Genomic DNA, 20,258 nt, shown 5'->3' with positions numbered 1-20,258 from the left:
TCGTAGCTGCTATCCATCATCCGTAAGTATCTTGATGGCTCGTCTCAGATAAGCCACCAGGACATACACTGCCAGAATATGGGGTATCGTGAGATGCCTACCACAGCTGCTTCGTGACTTAAAAGGAACCCTCTGGTAATTCTGTTGTGGTCTACAGGTAGTCGGTACAGAACGCTGGTATCTTTCAGAGAGGCTTCGAGAGAACAACGATACGCGTCGGTGGCCGCCGTGACTTGCCTGAGCTTATTGAGGATTGTGGTCTCCTGCCATTCCATATCCCAGGTTTTCAAACTTTCGTGTCGCAGTTGCAATTGCCCGTCTGTGCCTGTTACTCAGACTTCAAGATTCTCTCCAGTGGTTGCATCTTCAGCTAATTTGTAAGCTAGTTCATTTCGCTGAGTATCCTTGTGTCTCGGTGTCCAAATAAAACGCAACTCGTGAGAGAATACAAAGAATTTTTGAAAACTTTGGCCTATAGGAAGAATAAACAGCAGTGACATATTGGCAACAAATAACAAATCATTGCAACCAGACAAAGTAACATCGATTAACTAAATGTTGAAAGTGAAGTAACACGACGCCTTCAGTCTCACTGCTTTCTGTCAGCACATTCGCACTCGCATGCATTTACAAAATACACATGCCAATAAGAATGTAATCATAATCTTGTTAACTGACACTTCCGCAGATGCTCAGTTGAACAACTTAATTAACACTGAGAAGCACAAAATTATGAATTTCGGATTGTGTTTGCAATGCCATCATCAGTATTGTAACCTTTTTGATGATGATAGGCAGTTAAAGTCTAATGATGGACTTGTAAGCCGATATCCTGATGAAGAAATAAATCGGTACTGAAATTTTGTGCTTTGCATCTGCATTTAATGCTAGTCGCATCAGTAGTAACTGTTTCATTAAGTTTACTGAGGCACTATCGTCCTAGGCGGCTTTATTTAGCGTCAGGTAACTTGTAACACTTTAAGATTGTGTATGTTAATTATTGTGTATAATACTATCCATTGCTTAAAGTTTAATTTACAATGTTAAATGTAGAGTATACTCACTTTAAAAGATTCTCACCTAATATCAAGACCTCACTAACTTTAGCTTTATAACTATTTAACCTGTAACTTTGGGTAATTTAATTATTTATTGTGCTTAATATTGTCATTTGTGTGAAGCTTAATTTTTAACGTTAAGAAATAAGTATAATGCACTACATTCTATGCAAGTGGTCTGTGTCATTGCTTATAATATTTTCTTACCTAAGAACTAGTGTCCCTTTCAGATACCAGTCACTTGTTTCCTGAAGATGGATCAATAGACGGGAAAATAGTTTCAAATAAACAAAAATAAATAACACGAGAAAAGTGTACTTGTTAGTTAACTTTAAATATGGACTTGCTCAACAAAGAAGTGACGGATATATCCATAGTAAGATTTATTCCCTCCCTAGCCTAACCCACATAGTCCCCTCACCCTCCCCTCTCCCCCACCACCAAACCCGCAGTCATCTTTCCCAATCTCTTTATTTTTCATACCCCTTTTAACTTTATTTTTCTTCGCTTTTGTAGCTTCCTGGTAGGAGAACACATCATTTTAAGATGATGAACAGTCTAGTTATTGAAACTGGGCCGGGGTCTGATACGGGCAAGGACCGGCAACATCTTTGTTCTGGAACGAATGACTGAAGCATTCTAATATCTCTTACATTAAATGAATGCCCGCATCTCGTGGTCGTGTGGTAGCGTTCTCGCTTCACACGCCCGGGTTCCCGGGTTCGATTCCCGGCGGGGTCAGGGATTTTCTCTGCCTCGTGATGGCTGGGTGTTGTGTGATGTCCTTAGGTTAGTTAGGTTTAAGTAGTTCTAAGTTCTAGGCGACTAATGACCATAGATGTTAAGTCCCATAGTGCTCAGAGCCATTTGAACCATTAAATGAATGCAAGATACATTAAAATCATTGACATTTAATCTCAGTGCTGCTGACTGCTGAGAGCAGAGGCAAATTAATGACTGAATGCGATGTATGTTCGGTCATTACCACCAGTTAATTTTAAACAGAATTTACACGACGTTTCTCGTACCTACAACCGATTGCCGAAGACAGACGAAACAAGAGTGAGCTTAGACGCGATCTTACACAAAAGCAAGAGAAAATTCTTTCTACTCTTGTCTTTTTTTATCGACAGACAATCGATAAATTTCCACTACAGCGTCACAGAATACAGTGATTATTACACTTCATTGGACTAAACATTGTACGCCATCTTTCTTCTTCCTTTCCCAGAGGCTATAAACAAAAAAAAAAAAAAAAGACATCCAAAGGACAGTGGCTCTTTACAAAGATTAATGAAATTATATTCATCCTACAAAATGATACACTTCAAGTGCCCATTCCCCAGTCTCATAATACATTTCTGTTTCCCATCAACTACCTCCAATCTACCTAAACTTACTAAATCCTTCCCTTTCCAAATTTTATCCTTTATCGCCCTTCCAAATGACAGTAAATTTACAGTACTTCTTTCTAAGATTTTTTCCCGTTTCAGAGCCATGTGTTGCTATTTAAAAACAACTGAGATAGCTAACAGTGGTATTTTTAGTACCGTCAATAAATTTAATCATCCGAATTATTCTACAAAGAAATTTTAATATTTCATCTTATTATTGATATAGTGAGCGTATGTATGTCTACAGTGGAATATTTATACCGCTAACAGCACAAACTATAACCATATGATTAAGTCCATTTACCTACTCACCATTACTTAGGTTGCAGCATTTACCTTAATAGCCGTAGGATTGTCACAAGGAACTTATGAAGTATGTTAATGCCACATTACTACTACTGAACAAAATTCATAACATGAAACGCAGATTAGGCCAGAATGCCCATTCTAGCTCGTCAGTACCTGCGTTAACAGATGTTTCACTATTGGTTGTCAGGTTGGAGTGGTAAATAACGAATTAGGTTCCTAGAGATGTGAAACTAAAATCTGAAAAGCAATTAGTGTACCTAACCCAAACGAATGTTTTATAAAATTAAGTGAGACGTAAGAATAATAGAATTGAATGAATAAAAATACCTACTGCAGTGCTAAGTACATTCCGTATCTTGGAATAAGGAACTAATTATAACGTAGAGCTATTAGGACGAAACGGGACAAAATACATGTTAATGATTTGACAGCGTTACTGAATAGCAAAGTGCAATGTTTTCATTACACAATGATTGTATAAGCATGTGGTGCTCATGGGAGGGTCATTGTTCAGTGCGTCAACAAACGGAGAAACGTCAGCTCACTAACCAATAAAGACATTAAGGCGTCGAGTATTACGCGCATCTTTAAGAAAACTGATAAAGACCATTCGTTAACTTTCGTAATATAAAGGATGTAAACGATAAACGTTTACAAGGTGTTACATGGATGTAAAGAAGATCAAAACGAACAATTATATCGGGACACTTGACGCTTATCGTATCGGGGACCTGAAACTGGCCTACAAAAACTATCTAAGGCCCAGTGCACGCGCATCGCGTGATATTTTCTATATTCTGTCGTTCTTTACGCGCTAACTACTAGTTCTAGAGAAAAAATGAATGCGACCTTTCTTAATGGATATTGAATGTACTTTAATTTTGCACTGGGATAAGTTTTCGCTGGAGGCCGCCGTTTCTGAGTAATTCCGGAAAGACGCACAAAAGTGATCTTCAAATGCACTCCCACCTCCATCATCACCCATTCCGGTCAGAAATTTTAGTATGTAGTCCATGGCAGTCCCCTCTATCATTGCACTAAAATTTGCGACTACATAAATTATTTCGTATATTCGAACTTTTTTAGTCACCGTTGACAGGGCTTATTATTTCGTACTACGAAACTGCTGTGGTTGTAAGGTGTACGAACCGTTTCCGTAATTAGCTTTTGCACAACTTCTATAGCAGTCGTTTTTCGTACATTTCTCTCACGGAACGGTTAAATTAGTAATGTTAACGATGGTAGCCGACTAAGCCTGTGGCGTAATAGCTCAATCAGTGACGACCAAAGGAGGTCGAATATAGAAAACAATTCGTATAGTCGGTAATTTTTGTACAGTGGTAGGATGGAGTGCCATGACCAATATATTAAAAATCGTGGCCGTTGTGGTTGCGTCTGAAAGTCACTTTTGTACGTTTCTCTTGAGTAATTCGACAACCGTGTCTTCCAGCGAAAACGTATCCTGTTACAAAGTTGAACTACGTTAAATATGCTCCAAAAATGTGTTAAGGATTTTTCCCTAGGATTAATAGTCTTCAGGTAGAGAGCGAGAGAATACCGAAAATCTCGGGCGATACGCATGCATTGTAGCTTAGGTGGTTTTGTAGGCCATTGTGAGGTACTTTCCAGACTTGATAAATTACAAGTGTCCTGCATAAGACTTTTCGTCTCGACTTCCCTGACACCAATGTGGCACGTTGTAATCAGTTATTGTTTACACCCTGCGCACATCCGCTAAGCATAAAAATTTTGTTTCGTTCAGCATGAGGTACATTCTGTTTCACTACTTCAAATTTGGCAACATCCACAACAGGGTAAAAACTATTGACATTTCACTACAATAATCAGTAATATGCGTTGCATTCCTGTAAATATCACTTCCATGCTGGCGACAGGCCACAATCTCTAAGCGGTAGCCCCAATAACATCACTTCTGCCATATCAGATATACCAGACATAAATTATGACATTTGTCAACATCGTGATAGGCACAAAACTTCGGTCTGAAACTACAACTTAAGAAGTCTTACGGCACCGAATGTTTTCGTGATACAGTTCCCTCCATAATGCTTGGCGATATTCCGTTATCGTATCAAAAAAGAGCAAAAGATCTCGGTGTAAATTTGCATGAGTATCTAAACTCAGAAAACAAGCCGTCACACCACGTAGAAAGTCATTCTTTTGCCTACACGGCATTCAATATTTGGAAAGTTATTTCCACCTAAGATAAAGGAGAAGCTAGTCCAATCAGTAGTCCTGCCAAATCATTATTACCGTGATAATGCACTACCATCAATAAATTTGGAAACAATATGTTGCGTATTACAACGGAGCAAGATGGAAGTGACCTATGTGAGTTATCGGTTAGACTGCAGAGGAATAGGCTCAAATAACTATCAATAATAACACAGTATTGTACAGATAGTTATTGTGTATGTAGTACATATTGGTACACACAGATATTGCTCAGATTTATAGAAACTGACTTCACCCCTCCAAGCAGTTCGACTGATCGCGCCCAGTGGCGCCATAGACAGCACCACTTTGCATAGGTACGATGTTTACAGTTCTGTTCAGTTGTAGTTCCGTTCGTATGCACGCAGCAAAAGTAACTGGAATTGGCCCCAAAGCGCCAGGTTCCTTATGATTTACGAGTAAAGATAATCACTTTGCACCAGAAAGACGATAGTGTCCGACAAATACCAAAGAAATTGATGATTTCCATCAACGGAGTTGTCAAGACCATATGAGCAAACCGGCATCGGGATACCGGCTCCTGTGACGATCGTCATCGCAAACGAGCTCCCAGGAAAATATCAGGACGCCATGGAAAGTATTCGGTTAGTGACTAGTAAACGTAACAGATTCAAAACTGTTCGTGAATTGAGTGCTGAACTAAACACAACAAGGAATACACCAGTGAGTGAGCCAATAGTGTGACGGCCCACGGCAGAAAACAATCTCCAGGGTTACGTAGCAACAAGGAAACCCTTGTTGCGCCATATTAACAAAGAGAAAAGGTTTTAATGGACTACGATACACCATTGAACAGCAGGGGATTGGAAAAGAGTCTTAGTCACTGATGAATGCAAGTTCGAAATGTTTGGAAGTAAACGCGATCAAGTTGCAAGCCGCTTACCCCACCAACACTTAAATTTTCAGCGTAGTTTGAAATGTGAAGCATGGAGAGGGGTTCGGTGGTGGTATGGCAATCATTTGGACAGAATAAAGTTGGAGATTTTGTGAAAATAGATGGAAAAATGAAGCAGAATGGTTATCATGTCATTCTACAGAGACATGCCAAGACATCTGGTTTGCGTCTGATTGGGAAAGAGTTTGTCTTCTGGCAATACAATGATCCGAAACACACATCCTGCTTGTGTCAGAAGTACTTGAAGTCTCTAGATGTTCGAAAAAGTTGGAAAAACAAGGAATAGATCCACAGTCCACTGACTGTAACGCAGTCGAGCTGCTGTGGGATGAGTTGGAGAGGAGGATCAGAAACGGGAGAATCATGATTGCCAGCCGCGGTAGCCGAGCGGTTCTAGACGCTTCAGTCCGGAACCGACTGTTACGGTCGCAGGTTCGAATCCTGCCTTGGGAATGGAGGTGTGTGTTGTCCGTAGGTTAGTTCGCTTTAAGTAGTTCTAAGTTCTAGGGGAATGATGAGCTCAGATGTTAAGTCCCATAGTGCTCAGAGCCATTTGAATCATTTTGAATCATGATTGGGACTTACTTGTAGGAGCTCCTGCATCAAGAATAGACACTAATTCGAAGTGAAACCCTGACAATACTGACCCACCGCATGCCGAGATTACGCAATGCAATGATTAAGCAAAGAGTGGTTGTTCTGAGGAAGCTAAAATGTAATTATTGCATTCACCTACGTGTCAATTAAGCTAAATTAACGTTTAGAAAATTTTATAATGAAATTCAAAAATTGCAAATAAAATTTATGCATGTAGTCAGCGTGGCTGAAAGCGGTCTTGCCACAGTCCGTCAGATCACAGAAGTGCTGTTGGGCTTGGCGAGCACTTGGATGGATCACCATCCTGATTTGCCGAGTGTTGTTGGCAAGCGCGATGCCCAACGCCCTTTTGAGGACTACTGAGGAGGTACTTGACTGAGGAGAAGCGGCTCTGGTCACGAAAACTGACAACGGCCGGGGGAGCCAAGTGCTGACAACATGACCCTCCAAACCCGCACTCAGCGACTCCTATCGGCAGAGGATGACACGGCTGCCGATCGTTAACGTTGGGCCTTACTCTGTTCAGACAGAGTCTGTTTACCAGCGTGGTTGTATCTATGCCTAACACGATGTCTTTCTCCACTTCCTCCATATGATTAGGATACTAACTACACGGTAGGCTCTGTCTGATCCAAGAATAGAGTGAATTCAGTCGGAGCTTAACGCTTCACCTCATGTCCTCGAAGTAGCTTAGCTTTCCTTCTGCCATGTACTAGCTGTCTTCCTTCTTGTCCACCACCTAACAAATACTTTGCTATTGTCAACCCCAACCCTACTTTCATGGCTAGTCTACTTTTCCCTTCTTTGTCATATGATAAGTGTAACGGCCTTGTCAAAGAGGGCGGAGGAGCGGATAGAGGTTCAGGGCACTCTCTTGTCCTTGGGGTGGGAAATTGCCCCTAAAGGCGGAAGAATCAGCAATGATCAACGACATGAGGATGCAGAAGGCAATGGAAACCACTGCATTAAAGACACGTAACGTGTATCCACAGGAAATGTGGCCTGTAATTGATGAAGTGTTATGATGATTTCTCCATTGGCAAAAGATTCCGTAATAGTCCCCCATTCGGATCTCCGGGAGGGGACTGCCAAGTGGGAGGTTACCATGAGAAAAAGATTGAATAATCAACGAAAGGATAACGTTCTACGAGTCGGGGCGTGGAATGTCAGAAGCTTGAACGTGGTAGGGAAACTAGAAAATCTGAAAAGGGAAATGCAAAGGCTCAATCTAGATATAGTAGGGGTCAGTGAAGTGAAGTGGAAGGAAGATAAGGATTTCTGGTCAGATGAGTATCGGGTAATATCAACAGCAGCAGAAAATGGTATAACAGGTGTAGTATTCGTTATGAATAGGAAGGTAGGGCAGAGGGTGTGTTACTGTGAACGGTTCAATGACCGGGTTGTTCTAATCAGAATCGACAGCAGACCAACACCGACAACGATAGTTCAGGTATACATGCCGACGTCGCAAGCTGAAGATGAACAGATAGAAAAAGTGTATGAGGATATTGAAAGGGTAATGCAGTATGTAAAGGGGGACGAAAATCTAATAGTCATGGGCGACTGGAATGCAGTTGTAGGGGAAGGAGTAGAAGAAAAGGTTACAGGGGAATATGGGCTTGGGACAAGGAATGAAAGAGGAGAAAGACTAATTGAGTTCTGTAACAAGTTTCAGCTAGTAATAGCGAATACCCTGTTCAAGGATCACAAGAGGAGGACGTATACTTGGAAAAGGCCGGGAGATACGGGAAGATTTCAATTAGATTACAACATCGTCAGACAGAGACTCCGAAATCAGATATTGGATTGTAAGGCGTACCCACGAGCAGATATAGACTCAGATCACAATATAGTAGTGATGAAGAGTAGGCTGAAGTTCAAGACATTAGTCAGGAAGAATCAATACGCAAAGAAGTGGGATACGGAAGTACTAAGGAATGACGAGATACGTTTGAAGTTCTCTAACGCTATAGATACAGCAATAAGAAATAGCGCAGTAGCAGTACAGTTGAAGAGGAATGGACATCTCTAAAAAGGGCCATCACAGAAGTTGGGAAGAAAAACATAGGTACAAAGAAGGTAGCTGCGAAGAAACCATGGGTAACAGAAGAAATACTTCAGTTGATTGATGAAAGGAGGAAGTACAAACATGTTCCGGGAAAATCAGGAATACAGAAATACAAGTCGCTGAGGAATGAAATAAATAGGAAGTGCAGGGAAGCTAAGACGAAATGGCTGCAGGAAAAATATGAAGACATCGAAGAAGATATGATTGTCGGAAGGACAGACTCAGCATACAGGAAAGTCAAAACAACCTTTGGTGACATTAAAAGCAACGGTGGTAACATTAAGAGTGCAACGGGAATTCCACTGTTAAATGCAGAGGAGAGAGCAGATAGGTGGAAAGAATACATTGAAAGCCTCTATGAGGGTGAAGATTTGTCTGATGTGATAGAAGAAGAAACAGGAGTCGATTTAGAAGAGATAGGGGATCCTGTATTAGAATCGGAATTTAAAAGAGCTTTGGAGGACTCACTGTCAAATAAGGCAGAAGGGATAGGTAACATTCCATCAGAATTTCTAAAATCATTGGGGGAAGTGGCAACAAAACGACTATTCACGTTGGTGTGTAGAATATATGAGTCTGGCGACATACCACCTGACTTTCGGAAAAGCATCATCCACACAATTCCGAAGACGGCAAGAGCTGACATGTGCGAGAATTATCGCACAATCAGCTTAACAGCTCATGCATCGAAGCTGCTTACAAGAATAATATACAGAAGAATGGAAAAGAAAATTGAGAATGCGCTAGGTGACGATCAGTTTGTCTTTAGGAAAAGAAAAGGGACGAGAGAGGCAATTCTGACGTTACGGCTAATAATGGAAGCAAGGCTAAAGAAAAATCCAAGACACTTTCATAGGATTTGTCGACCTGGAAAAAGTGTTCGACAATATAAGCTGGTGCAAGCTGTTCGAGATTCTGAAAAAAGTAGGGTAAGCTATAGGGAGAGACGGATAATATACAATATGTACAACAACCAAGAGGGAATAATAAGAGTGGACGATCAAGAACGAAGTGCTCGTATTAAGAAGGGTGTAAGACAAGGCTGTAGCCTTTCGCCCCTACTCTTCAATCTGTACATCGAGGAAGCAATGATGGAAATAAAAGAAAGGTTCAGGAGTGGAATTAAAATACAAGGTGAAAGGATATCAATGATACGATTCGCTGATGACATTGCTATCCTGAGTGAAAGTGGAGAAGAATTAAATGATCTGCTGAGCGGAATGAACAGTCTAATGAGTACACAGTATGGTTTGAGAGTAAATCGGAGAAAGACGAAGGTAAAGGGAAGTAGTAGAAATGAGAACAGCGAGAAACTTAACATCAGGATTGATGGTCACGAAGTCAATGAAGTTAAGGAATTCTGCTACCTAGTCAGTAAAATAACCAATGACGGACGGAGCAAGGAGGACATCAAAAGCAGACTCGCTATGGCAAAAAAGGCATTTCTGGCCAAGAGAAGTCTACTAATATCAAATACCGGCCTTAATTTGAGGAAGAAATTTCTGAAGATGTACGTCTGGAGTACAGCATTGTATGGTAGTGAAACATGGACTGTGGGAAAGTCGGAACAGAAGAGAATCGAAGCATTTGAGATGTGGTGCTATAGACGAACGTTGAAAATTAGGTGGACTGATAAGGTAAGGAATGAGGAGGTTCTACGCAGAATCGGAGAGGAAAGGAATATGTGGAAAACACTGGTAAGGAGAAGGGACAGGATGATAGGACATCAGCTAAGACATGAGGGAATGACTTCCATGGTACTAGAGGGAGCTGTAGAGGGCAAAAACTGTAGAGGAAGGCAGAGATTGGAATACGTCAAGCAAATAATTGAGGACATAGGTTGCAAGTGCTACTCTGAGATGAAGAGGTTAGCACAGGAATTCGTGGGGGGCCGCATCAGACCGGTCAGTAGACTGAGGAAAAAAAAAAAAAAAAAAAAAAAAAAAAAAAAAAAAAAAAAAAAAAAAAAAAAAAAAAAAAAAAAAAAGTGTATCCTTTCCTCTCCCGATTGTTCTATCCTTGCTGGCGTCATGTCGTCATGTGTTTCTGACCGTGTGTCATTACTCCTATTCGGCTGCAGCGTTACATTGCTAGAAAATTACACACTGAAGGACCAAACAGACTTGTACACCTGCCTAAAACCGTGTAGGCCCTCAAAAGTACGCGGAAGTGCAGGAAAAAAATTGTTCGAATGGCTCTGAGTACTATGGGACTTAACTTCTGAGGTCTTCAGTCCCCTAATACTTACCACTACTTAAACCTAACTAACCTAAGGACATCACACACATCCATGGCCGAGGCAGGATTCGAACCTGGTACCGTAGAGGTCGCGCGGTTCCAGACTGTAGCGCATAGAAGCGCTCAACCACTCCGGCCAGGGAAGTGCCGCAAAATGACGTGACATGGACTCAACTAATGTCTGAAGCAGTACTGCAGGGAACTGACACCATGCATCCTGCAGAGTGTGTCGATAAATTCCTGACAGTACGAGGTGGGGAGGGACATCCGTACTAGTACGAGGGGCGTGGTGATGCCTTCTCAATAGCACATTGCAAGGCTTTCCAGATATGCTCAATAATGCTCATGTCTGGGGAGTTTGGTGACCAGCGGAAGTGTTTAAGCTCAGAAGAGCGTTCGTGGAGTCACTCTATAGCAGTTCTGGACGTCTGACGCATGACGTGTCGCATTGTCCTGCTGGAATTGCCCAGGTCCGCCGGAATGCATAATGGACGTGAATGGATGGAGGTGATCTGGCAGGATGCTTACGTGCATGTCACCTATCAGAATCGTATCTAGACGTATCAGGAGTCCTACATCGCTCCAAAAGCACACGCCTCCACACCATTACGGAGCCTCCACCCGCCTGAACAATCCCTTGCTGCCATGAAGGGCCCATGGATTCATGAGGTGGTCTCCATACCCGTACATGTCCGTCCGCTCGATACAATTTGAAACGAGATTCGTCCGACCAGGCAACATGTTTCCAGTCGTCAACAGTCCAACGTCGGTGTTGACAGTCCCAGGCGAGGCGTAAAGCTTTGTGTCGTTCAGACATCAAGGGTACATGAGTGGGCTTTCGGCTCCGAAAGCCCATATCGATCATGTTCCGTTGAATGGTTCGCACGCTGACACTTGTTGATTGTCTAGCACTGAAATCTGCAGCAATTTGCGGAAGGGCTGCACTGCTGTCACGCTGAACGATTCTCTTCAGTCATCATTGGTCCCGTTCTCGCACGATCTTTTTCGAGTCGTAGCGATGTCGGAGAGTTGATGTTTTATCAGATTCCTGATATTCACGGTTCACTTGTGAAATAGTCGTACGGGAAAATCCCCACTTCATCGCTACCTCGAGGATGCTGTGTCTCACCGCTCGTGCGCTGACTATAACACCACTTTCAAACTCACTTAAAATTGATAACCTGCCATTGTAGTAGCAGTAACCGATCTAACAACGGCACCAGACACTTCTTGTCTTATATAGGGGCTGCCGACCTCAGTGCCGTATTCTGCCTGTTTATATATCTCTGTATTTGTATGCACATGCCTGTACCAGTTTCTTTGGTGCTTCCGTGTGTAACGCCGTGTAATAAAACGGTCATAACGCAATACCATGCGTTCAGTGCCATAACTATTATTACTTAAGGTAGCGTAAACTGCACATCGCAATTTTTAGTTTCATCTTTTCAGGTGAAATAAACGCATAGATAAGCGGCGAATAAGATAAGTCTCTAATTAATGCCCAATTAATTCTGTTACAATTTCTATAACGTATCAAATAATCTATTTACAATCGCTAGCCTCCCAGTTGTGTTCAAATGGTTCAAATGGCTCCAAACGCTATGGGACTTAACATCTGAAGTCATCAGTCCCTTAGACTTAGAATTACTTAAACCTAACTAACCTAAGGATATCACACACATCCATGCCCGAGGCAGGATACGAGCCTGCGACCGTAGCAGCAGCGCGGTTTCGGACTGAAGCGCCTAGAACCGCTCGGTCCCAGCCGCCGGCTGCCAGTTGGAGTTGTAAAACATTTATCATATATTTCTTTTCACACGATTGAAAAACAAATATCTGTACTGTCTCCACTTAAACTTACAATGAAGCAATAACTCAGTGCTCTCAACGTGCCGCGAAGAAGAATGTCTCCCGTTCCCCGTTCTCAGCTGTCCGTACCTTGTTTTCCGTCCGTGACAGCCATTACTCACCTGCCGAGCTCTTTTGTATGCGGTCGAGATTCTCATCAGCAGTGCCACACCCGCTGAAGTATCGCTGCAGTTAATCTTATGCGAAGCATGCGGCAATTCTCTGGGAAATATTTTTCCTCTCCTCATGTACATCTCGTTCAGCATCCTATTTAGCATCGCAACGTCAGACCATTCTAATGCAGTGTCGATGAAATTATTTCTGCCAAGTCTGGTTTGAATGAAGTACACCGTACGAAATGAATTGCCCTGTGATTTGTCGACGTTGTTGGCAAGAACGTGGCACCGGTAAGAACTCTTTACTGATACCTTTTTATGTAACAGATGCTGGAGACAGATTCTTTAATGTACCACAGTTACGTAACATGCATCAACACTTTTTCCGCGAATCTTTGTGAGAGAACTCATCACAGATAAAGTCGTTATAATTAAAATTGCCTTTCTTTTGGATGCTGTGCTGAAGAATTATACGTTGAAGTGGATGTAATATTCTTAACAGTCACAATATTTCTACAAAAAATAACAATAAAGTATTTTTAATCATTTAAATCTTCTATGCAGGATATCAACAATTTTATTATTTTTATCAGATGCGCGAGAGAAAAATATTGTTACTTTTAGAAAAGTTCCGCTCATCCATACAAGATTCTATAAAAAGATCTCAGTTAGGTGGCGTAGGGAGAGCATGAATACGTAGCAATCTGGAAAGAGGTTACGTGATTACCGATGTTAACATAAGTAGGGATCAAAGTGATGGAAAATTATTGGCTTACGGTCGGACAATATCGTGCGCTATGAGATGTTATCAGTGTAGTAAATGAAGGGATTGTTTCTTTGTTAACATTGATACAATGGTCCTACAGAAGTGCAACGAGCGTAAGGAAGTTTGAAGAACCTGCATGCTGTAACTGAAAGGAACGACATTCTCCCTTGTGTAATGGCATCTCATCACAAAGTTGGAAAATTATTTCGTGTTATCCAGTAGTTCACAACAACTGATTAATGAAATTCTCCTGATGAACTTACCAATATTATGAAGTAATTTTTTGCAGTCTTGATATCTGCGTCAAGTTCTGACTGTGTCAACGTTCAATGATCATTGTCTAGGTGTTACTATTACAAATTATTAAGCATCGAAACATTTTTTAAATTAGTTGCATGAAATGATTAAGAATGGGTTTAGTCTTCAAAAACCTACTGTTGTAGCGTTATATACGCTATTTCTACGCTAGCATAGTCAGCATTCTTTCTTGAGGGAAGTTATTTTCCGGCGCAAGCTGTTTTTATTTTGAAACACGAAGACACAGGATCTTCGTTCCATATCCCTATTGTAACAACTTTGTGACTGACCCACGCTCTAGTATTTCGGTTGTACAGTGGCCTATGTTGTGATTTGCTCCACACGGACATGATTGAAAACTCGTAACATCTCGTCCTGCCTCATTTCGCTTACGAGGTTTCCTTCTAAGCTTTAGACGAAGTATATGTGGTACTACTCCCTTTGACCCAGTGTGTATGTCTTTTTGAGTACGTTTTCTCCTTTATTTTTGCATCACACGGGGATCACGTCTGAGACAGTAAGCTGACGGTAGCATAATAAGGAATTCACGTTTTCTTTCGTTTTTAGTGTGAATTATGCTAAATATCTATGTACACACAGTTTATCCTTGAAACTTTCATGATCGTAAGAAACCTTTATTAAGTACGCAATCAGATGTTGTTTCCTCCACATAGATGCATGCAATGTACCATGGTTTCTACTATGATGCAAGTAATAGAGGTGTGTAAATTTTTATGAATGTATGTTTTTGAATTTATTTCTCCTCTGTCCCAGAAGATCCTGTAAATTTTTTGCTACGAGATAGCTCGAAAACTCCCAATGGGGCAAAATTAGATGATAGCTAAATCATGAAATAAAATCGTTATTTCAAAATAAATGCATCCTACACGGGAAAATGATTTCCCGGAAGATGTAATTGAGCCTTTGTGGCCTGCTTACTCGAGAGTAATTAGGGTTTGTGATGTAAGTCCATAAACCCAAACATAACAACAGAGCCTTATTCTGCTGGGAATAATCTGATACAATGCAGCGTCATAATTAAACCAATATACAGTCACGAAAAACTGAATTAGAGATTCCTACCTAGTTCCCCAGATACCTGCTGCCACGGATTCCACGAGAGAGACAAAGCATCTCGATCCATGGTCATTCATACTGTTCGCACTCATGGCGATTGTCCGTGCCTGTGTCCTGTCTCGACGGCATCCGAAATGTGCCCAACATCTTTGCAGTGTAGCCCTTGGTAAACGGGTTGGGGAGGCGCTGAAGCACTCTCACATCCATGGAGTGTGTCCCAGTCTATTCTGGCACAGTTCGAGAGACTTAAGGTTTGGCATTGTCTTGCTGAAAGCACAAGTTGCTCGCAGGATACTGCAGGCGACCAATACTAATGTTTAACGACCTTATTACAAGTTCAGAAAAGGCGCAGCTCATCCTCGGTTAGTACAGTCCTGGGGACGGAAATAAGCAGTGTTCTTTGCAAATGGACTACCCAGAAGTTCCACATCACCTCTGCCTGTGTACTCGATGCTGCAACCGCGATAGTCGACGGCGACTCTTCCCATCTTTAGGAATGGTACCCACTGTAAGTACATGGCGCCTTGGCTTGTTCAAGGCCCAGGGTATGCAGGACATCGAATGCTTCATATACAGGTTGATATTTCCGCTATCAAATGTGTTGATATCGTGTTAGTTACATACTTACTTGTTCTGCATATCATATTAACATAAAATTTATGACGTGGAACGTGTCAGCTGAACAAACATCGAACGCACTAAACAATAGACAAAAAAAATTTATATAGCTAAATGCCTACCATTTAGATTTTTTTCAGTATACTCCATCTGAAAAGGCCTCGGAAGGCCCAACGATACCGATCGACCGCTGTATCAAATTAGCCAATGTGTGACGGGATGCGGATATGGAGGAGCATATTGTCAGCTCACCTTTCTCCCGGTCGTTGTCAGTCTTCGTGACCGGAGCCGCTACTTATCAGTGAAACAGCTCCTCAATTGGCCTCAAAAAGGCTGAGTACACCCTGCTTGCCAACAGCGCTCGGTAGACCCTGACGGTGATGCATCCAAATGCTAACCAGTAAGTCCAACAACGATTAACTTCGGTGATCCGACAGGAACCGGTGTTACCACTGGGGCAAGATCGTTGGCACTTTTTCGATATACATAACTATTATTGTATGCTACAGGAACAATCACGAAAATAATGTTGTGGGGAAAGCAAACCAAAGACCGTGATTTATTGACAGAATATTTAGAAAGTGCAACAGGTATACTAAAGAGACTGGTTACACTATACTTGTCTGACTTCTTCTGGAGTACTGCTGTGTAATGTGGGATCCGCATCAGATGGGATTGATGGAAGACATCGAAATAGTTCAAAGAAGGGCACCTCGTATTGTATTACGTTTTGTGAAATACGAGAGAGAGTGTCATGGGCATGATACGTGAATTGGGAGGGCAATCATTAAAACGAAGGCAGGATCCTCTCTTGAAATTTCAATCACCAGCTTTCTCCTACAGTTGCGAAAATACTCTGCTGACACCCATCTGCTCAGAAATGATCATGGTGATAAAATAAGAGAAATCAGATCTCACACAGAAAGATTTTGAAAGACAGCAGATGAATTTGTACTGTCGCACTTTCATTATTATGGCTGTGATACGGTATGGTTGATCTAACAGTCATTGCGTATGATCATAGACTGAAGGCTTTCACGACAGGTGGTGTCATCAGTTAACACTTCCGGGCTGAGATGCCGTGGTCCATACATAAAATTCTTCCCTGACGTTTCGCCTTCGACTGCGGAAGGCATCCTCCGAGGACAATGGGCGAACTGCAACGAGAGAGATTTTTTTCTTTATTGTTATTTTAACACCTTACACAAAGGGTGGGCCGGCAGCGGCAATACTACGCCGCTCTTCTACTACAGACAGTACAAATAGAAACAAGGAAGACACAGAAAAACAAAACATAATGGTGGACAAAAAACAGTTTTTTTTTCCTCTATAAATGAGAGCGCGAATGAGCGTCGTATATATAAGCCATCCAGAGTGTGCCGCTGTCAATCACGTGACGTCGGCTGTGCTATGATCTCTGATACTGCCAACTTTCTCAATTTGAAATTAATCGATTGTCAAGTTGTTGCTGCAATGTTGACATCCATATCTTATACAGCTTAATGCCTTCATCTTTTCTATTAAAATTACTGCAGTGTTTGGCAATCTCAATGGCCTCTCTGTACATTCGCGCATAATAATGCGACGTCTTTGCTATGACGGTCGTCTCACTAAATTTTATTTTATGATCACCTTCGTGAAACACATGTTCCGCTACAGCCGATTTATCAATATGTCCGAGGCGGCAGTTCCTTTTATGCTCAACCAGACGGGTGTGACGTTTCTTTTTGTTGTGCCTATATAGACCTTTCCACAACTTCACAGAATTTCATAGACACCTGGTGTAGTTACAGGATCTCGTTTATCTTTTACGGACCTTAAACATTCCTTTATTTTCGTGGTGGGTCTGAAAACAGTTTCCACAACGTACTTGCTTAAAACTTTTCCAATTCGATCAGTGACCTTACTGATAAATGGTAAGAACACTTTTCCCTTGGGTTGGTGTCGATCCCCGTCCCTCCTGTTTATCAGTCTAGGGCGTAGTGCACGAAATACCTCTCTGTTGGAATACCCATTCTTATTGAAGGTCGCTCTAAGGTGTTCACTCTCATAATCTAAGCGAGCTGGTTCACATATTTTGTGCACCCTGTCTATTAATGTTTTAATCACCGCTCTTTCATGTCTTGGGTGGTGGTTAGAATCTTTCTGCAGATAACGATCAGTGTGTGTGTCTTTTCTGAAAACCTTATGACCCAGTGATCCGTCCTCTCGTTTGATTACAGTCACATCTAAGAAGTTCATGTGACCATCGATTTCCTTTTCCATAGTGAATTGAATTCTTGGATTAATGCTATTCAGATGTAACAGGAAAGCATCCAGTTGCTCTTCCCCAAGGGTCCATATAACAAATGTATCGTTTACGTAACGATACCATCTGGCTGGTCTTTTAACAGCTGTTTGCAGCACCCTTTGTTCGAAGTTCTCCCTGAACAAGTGAGCCACAGCTGGACTAAGAGGACTTCCCATAGCCGGCCGCGGTGGTCTAGCGGTTCTAGGCGCTCAGTCCGGAGCCGCGCGACCGCTACGGTCGCAGGTTCGAATCCTGCCTCGGACATGGATGTGTGACATGTCCTTAGGTTAGTTAGGTTTAAGTAGTTCTAAGTTCTAGGGGACTGATGACCACAGATGTTAAGTCCCATAGTGCTCAGAGCCATTTGAACCATTTGAGCTTCCCATAGCCACCCCGTCAATCTGTTCATTAAAACATTATTATATTGAAAATAAGTTGTTGGAAGGCAATGTCTGAATAATCCCAAAATATCACTAGGAACAATGTCCGCCATACATGTGATCGCTTCATTCACCGGGATCATGGTAAACGACGACACCACGTAAAAACAGACCAGGACATCATTAGGGCCCACACTAAGTTCCTTATTAATATCGATGAAGTGATATGAATTTTTAACGTGACTGTCGTTCCATCAACATGAGGTTTCAACAGCGAGGCAAGGGGTCCAGCTAATTGATGGGTGGGAGGTCCTATTGCGCTGACTATAGGTCTCAAAGGTACCAGCGGTTTGTGGACCTTGGGTAACACATAGAGTCTGGGCGAGTAAGCTTCCGATTTAAAGAGTTGCTTCTTGTCAACTGAAGAGAGGGAATGTCATTTTTAAAATGGTTCTCACGGAAGATACTGTGGCTAATGTTAAGGCAGGTATCCGTCAGCTGTAATAACAGTCCGCTGATGTTATAAGAATGGAAACAGCTAGAATTTTGCGCACATGTAAGCCTCCTAATAGTAATCTATCGCAGGCACAAAGGAGGGCACTGAGGGACATCAACTCAGATGAAAACATCATCTTGCTTTCTGCAGATAAGGGCAACGCTACTGTCGTAATGAAGAGTAGAGATTATCATAAAAAATCATCGACTTTTGGATCCCAAACAATTACAAACAAAATCAGAAGGATCCGACATCGAGGATCCAAAAAGTTTTATGCTGGAAGATGACTGTTTTCAGATTTTCTCAGCATTTGCGTGCTGAATGGATGAACGATTGACTTTCAGAGATTCGTATCTGCAGGCATTTTTAAAGATCCTTTTCGAAGCAAAACCTGGTCCCACACAGTGGGGTGGCCTACAGTGTGTCGCTCACGTAGATAACATATTTTTCTATTGTCATTTTCGTTCTCACGGCACATGATTTCCCCCACGTGCAACATGCGAGTATTATGATTGGAAGTCAGACGGTTACGTCAGCTTTTCGGCGGCAAGTAACTCTATTGCGAGAGCAACTTCTGCCAGCCTGCTGTAGGGAGAGGGACCGGAAATGTTTGTTTACGCTATTAGCGTGTAAAAGTACCGCCGCCTGTTACTGGTGGAGCCCACATCGATAATTTGCGAGCAAAAAGCGTTCTGATAGAAGAGTCAGAGGAGGGTTATCGTTGCGAAACCAGGCGAGGTGTCAGTGATGAAATGCCAGGCTTGTCGCAGATCTACAGAACATCACTTTGGTGAGCACCAAGTCGACAAGACCGCAACACTCTGTGATAAATATACCCGCCACTCCATCATTTAGCGAACTGGCCAGTTTTGCTATTAACGCTCACCGTAGTGTGTTTCCGATTTAGCGGCAACAGCCGACCAGCTTTTGCATCTACCGCTACCATTTTCTGCAGTCCACAATCACCGTCTTGCAGAGTAAAATCAGTCAGATAGCGTTACCAATAGTAGACACAAAATGTGGGGTAGTGTATTCGGACACGGGCCCTTTTCAAGTCAGCGCTGCCAGGTGAACACTTCAGTTCCCTTAAATGTGATTCATTGGTATGAACTTATCTTGTTTTATTTTGCTAATGACGAAACACGCTTTTCTAAATGTTTTAGGTAATTAAAGTTATCTGTTATCGCAAAAAGTCTCTCATTTCAACATTAACAACTCCTTTCCAGTTTCATTTGTGAGATATTTGGATGACATACACTGAAGGGCCAAAGAAACTGGTACAGGCGTGTGTATACAGAGATATGTAAACAGGCACAAATACGGGGCTGCAGTCGGCAACGCCTGTATAATACAACAAGTTCAAAAAAAATTGTTCAAATGGCTCGGAGCACTATGGGACTTAACATCTGAGGTCATCAGTCCCCTAGAACGTAGAACTACTTAAACCTAACTAACCTAAGAACATCACACACATCCATGCCCGAGGCAGGATTCGAACCTGCTACCGTAGCGGTCACGGGGTTCCAGACTGAAGCGCCTAGAACCGCACGGCATC

The sequence above is a fragment of the Schistocerca americana genome, chromosome 5, assembly GCF_021461395.2.
Source record: "Schistocerca americana isolate TAMUIC-IGC-003095 chromosome 5, iqSchAmer2.1, whole genome shotgun sequence".
NCBI classification, from domain to species: Eukaryota; Metazoa; Arthropoda; class Insecta; order Orthoptera; family Acrididae; genus Schistocerca; species Schistocerca americana.
This window is presented reverse-complemented; position numbering follows the sequence as displayed.